Consider the following 4,133-nt stretch of genomic DNA (forward strand, 5'->3'; position numbering starts at 1 on the left):
CTTCCATGACGTTCCCCGGGGCCTTGGGGGAGTTGACATGAATGTCCGTCTGTAGAGAGAAGCCTTTTCCTTGCCAGCTGCTTTGGTTTTTCCCCACCAGTCGCCTGGGCTCTGCTGTGTTGCAGTCCCCAAATAACACACAAGACGCTGTATTAATTATGAAGCTGTTGGCCTTGCTTGTTTCTTACTGGCTAGCTCTGACTTAAGTATTTACCCCATAACTGCCAATCTAAGTATTTCTCTTACAGGAGAAAAGTTTCCAACTTCTTACCCCTATGGCAGCTACATCTTGACTCCCTGTGTTTCTCCTACCCAGAATCCTCCTGGACTCCTAGTCCCACCTATCTTGCTTCCCTATTGGCCAACAGTGCTTTATTGACATATACACAGGACTTCCCCATCATCCATCCCGGCTTTGACCATTGCCCACTGGGGAAAAGAGAAATACTAAAATATGGGACTATTTAGAAAGCAGTTTAACTATCTGTCTATTTGGTAAAATATCAGTGGCGGTTTTCCCCAGAAGGCAAGTGACCTCCCTAGCCATGGGCCGTTGTCCAGTTCTATAGTGCCATGCGTGCACTCTGTCCCACGGAACAGGCTTCACATCCCGTCAGGAAGCACTTGGTTACCCACAGGTTACCCGTAGTCCATATTGCCAGGAAGCCCGGTGTTGTGGCACCCAGAGTCTATAGCTGTTGCAGTCACTGAGGATGTTTCTCCCCTGACAGCGTCGGTAGCATCCTCCAAGACCATGAAGAAGCCAATAAGGAGGAAGCCTTGCGTTCCGGTCTAATGAGGTGTCTCTGTCCTGCATTCGCAGTGTGTGGCGAGCTCAGCTTAGTAGCATCCAAGCGATAACGATGGCCTGTATTCTGTTGAGAGGTCCTTGTAGGAAGGCATTCCACACCCGGCCCTGGGGTTTTAGTATGAAAATCAATGGCTTCTTACAGCCGCTTTAACCACCCGTGAAGAGGATGTCTACCTGATCTCCTTTTTATTAATAGCGCGTGTTTCAGCCGGCAGATGAAGTAGGAGGCGTCTTCACAGCCTTGGTCAACCCTCTCCCCTGCCCCACAGAAAAGTGAGTAAAACTGGAAGATATTATATTGAGCAAAGTGAGCCAGGCCCAGAAAGACAAACTCTGTGTGTTTTCTCTCTCTTATGAGAGCCCTAGACTCAAATTTTTAGACAGTTGTGTTTAAGTTGGAGCGGATGTGAGTAGAGCCCAGAGAGGAAGAAAATCGCCATGAGAGGACTGAGGGGAGGAGGCATCTGGAAGTGTGACAGTAAAACACACACTGAAAATAGAACAGGGGCCACGAGAGAGATGGTTTAAAGGGCGTGGAGGCAGGGGTGGGGGACAGGTCAGCGCCGTGATCTGTCGGTTTCTTAGTCACTGAAATCATGTGTTCATTCTAATAGCTTCTCGTGGATTCTGCTGGATTTCTGTGTGTCCATGTGTGTCTATGTATGTCTGTGTGTGTGTACAGTGTAAGTGTCTGTGTGTGTGTATCTATATATGTGTGTCTGTGCGTCTATATATGTGTGTCTGTCTGTCTCTGTGTGTGCATCTGTGTGTGTGTCCATGTGTGTGTGTCCGTGTGTGTGTGTGTCCGTGTGAACACGGCAATGCAGAGCACACACCCTAGCACCTCCTTTAGAACTCTCATACGCTAGTCCATTACTGTGATACCTGCAGTGTCCCAGGTCCAGCCTCCAGCTTGTATATTTTATAAGGCAGCCACAGGAAACAGGCATCGAGATGTGTGTGTGTGTGAAAGCCGATCACCTTCCTACATCTGAAAAGATGAGGAGTCAGCATCAGCGGAACCATTGGGTCTGTGGCTGGGAGGGGCAAGAGATTCCCCCCCCCTCTGCACAGCTCTCTGGTGGCTCTTAGCCAGGACCCGGAATCCAAGTCAAACAAAAGCAAAGCATAGAAGCCTCATCACCTTGGCAGGGACACGGGAACCTCCACAGGACAGCGACCTCAGAAGAGCTGACCAAAAGCAAGGGCGCATGAGGAGAGGGGCACAAAGGCGGTGAAGACGTGACGTGGTTACCAGAGGGAGGGCCTGTTTATCCAGGTCCGTCAGAGCCCAGTTTCCAGTCTCCGGATCAGAAATGGGAGGGTCCTCTTCCACCACAGAGTCCTCACGGTGTTTCCCTGCAGGTTGGAAAAGTCAGAACAGGGTGTCTACAGCGTCATCTCCCCAAGAGACGCCCCCTTCAGATAAGCAATGCAGCAGCTGCTCCAGTCTTCAGTTCCTTCAGACTTTAACTGACCTCGAGTTCTGTCGCTAGGTCCGCAACGCGGATGACAAGACTGAGCCAGGGTGGGATTGCACAGGCCTCTTGTGATGAAAGCACCTGACAGGAACCCCTTGAGGGGAAAGCCATGCTTTAGCTCACGGCTTCAGAGGCAGAGCAGCCTCCATCACAGTGGCCTGGAAGCAGAGAGGGGTAACTGTAGAGAGATGCCTTTTTCTTGTCAGCTGCTTGGTTTTTCCCCACCAGTCGCCTGGGCTCTGCCGCATTGCAGTCCCCAAATAACACACAAGACGCTGTATTAATTATGAAGCTGTTGGCCTTGCTTGTTTCTTACGGGCTATCTCTGACTTAAGTATTTATCTCATAACTGCCAATCTAAGTATTTCTCTTACCGGAGAAAAGTTTCCGGGCTTCTTACCCCTATGGCGGTTACATCTTGACTTCCTGTGTTTCTCCTACCCAGAGTCCTCCTCGACTCCTAGTCCCACCTATCTTGCTTCCCTATTGGCCAACAGTGCTTTATTGACATACACACAGGACTTTCCCCATCAGGTAAGCACAGAGCAGGACACGGCCTTGAGGACACACCACCTGTGGCCTGCTTTCTCTAACTACACCTTACCTTACACCATTCGCCCCTGTCAGTAAAGCCATCGTATCAGGAAGCAGCCAAAGGATTATCCCCACTCATTACCCGGAGGCCCCTGGGTCTGATTATCTAGAGACACTCCTCCATAGACACACCCTGATGTAACCTTTTGCAATTTCCTATGCGGGTCTCAGTCCAATCAAACTGACAAAAATGAACCATCGTGTAGATGCACAGATAAAGATACACAGGACTAGGACAGATATGGGTTAATTTTACTCGGGGAGAAGTCACTTACAGGAGAAATGGATGACCCACCAGTTTCAGCTCCGAGGATCCATGCCCAGCTGCTCTCTGTGACCCGACCGGAACCAAGAGAGAGCAAGCCTGTCCCGGACCCCAGACCAAATCCCACACGCTCACGTACGCAACACACCTGTGACCACACCCAAACGGGTGTGGTCAGTGCCAAAGGTGCAGCTAGTTGAATCACTCACTACACCGTCATCCCACTCAGTTTCAGGGGCTCGCACTTGGAACCAGTGACCACCGCCTCTCACACCTGTGACCACGCCCAAATGGGTGTGGTCAGCGCCACAGGTGCAGCTAGTTGAATCACTCACTATACCGTCATCCCACTCAGTTTCAGGGACTGGATTTCTATACAGGGCTCGCACTTGGAACCCGTGACCACCGCCTCTCACACCAGTGACCACCGCCTCTCACGCACACAGCTGCCTGCCCGGTGCCTATCACTTGAGCGCTCAGGTCTGTGGAAGGGGGAGAGAAGGATCTCTGGTTAGCTTGGGACCTGCCCCCTCATCCGTTTTCTCTGAGCTGCCATTCCACTGTGACCTCATCACCGTCTCAGCCTCCCCCCACAAAGTGGCGTCGGTCTCGCCTGTGGCCGACTACTCTGGGAAGCGTCTCACCCCCTCCACAAGCTCGCCCGTGGAGAAAAACCTTTGCTTCCGCATTGTAATTGATCTCTGTTTGGGCGAGCACTGGTGTTCGCAGAAAGACACCCCCACCGTCAGGAAATTCCTAACCGTTTAGACTTGTTAGAAGTTGTATTTCCAGAGACTCCCGTGGCTTTTAAGTCATTATCTGCTGACCACTGGAAGGGTTTAATTGACCTCTCAAGCACAGCCCTCCATAAATATCCGATAAGGAGATCCTCTCTGGTGAGGGCTGGTTCTTGCTGACAGAGTCATTGTGTGCGTGGCCCTGGCTTCTCTCACCTGAGTGTGATGGCCCTGCCGAGATGTGT

General features: G+C 51.2%; 1 long non-coding RNA gene across 2 annotated transcripts; it reads right to left on the bottom strand.

Moving 5' to 3' along the window:
* Positions 1-310: 310 nt before the first annotated feature.
* Positions 311-3,307, bottom strand: LOC110342681. 2 transcript variants are annotated; one of them, XR_002384824.2, is made up of 3 exons: positions 3,162-3,307; positions 2,290-2,450; positions 311-2,170 (listed from the first exon to the last, which is right to left on the bottom strand). It is a non-coding gene; the product is annotated as an uncharacterized LOC110342681 (long non-coding RNA). The 2 variants fall into 2 exon arrangements; XR_002384825.2 differs by having other exon boundaries at positions 3,182-3,274.
* Between the last annotated feature and the right edge of the window lie 826 nt (positions 3,308-4,133).

This window comes from Mesocricetus auratus, unplaced genomic scaffold, assembly GCF_017639785.1.
Source record: "Mesocricetus auratus isolate SY011 unplaced genomic scaffold, BCM_Maur_2.0 Super-Scaffold_100042, whole genome shotgun sequence".
Lineage (NCBI taxonomy): Eukaryota > Metazoa > Chordata > Mammalia > Rodentia > Cricetidae > Mesocricetus > Mesocricetus auratus.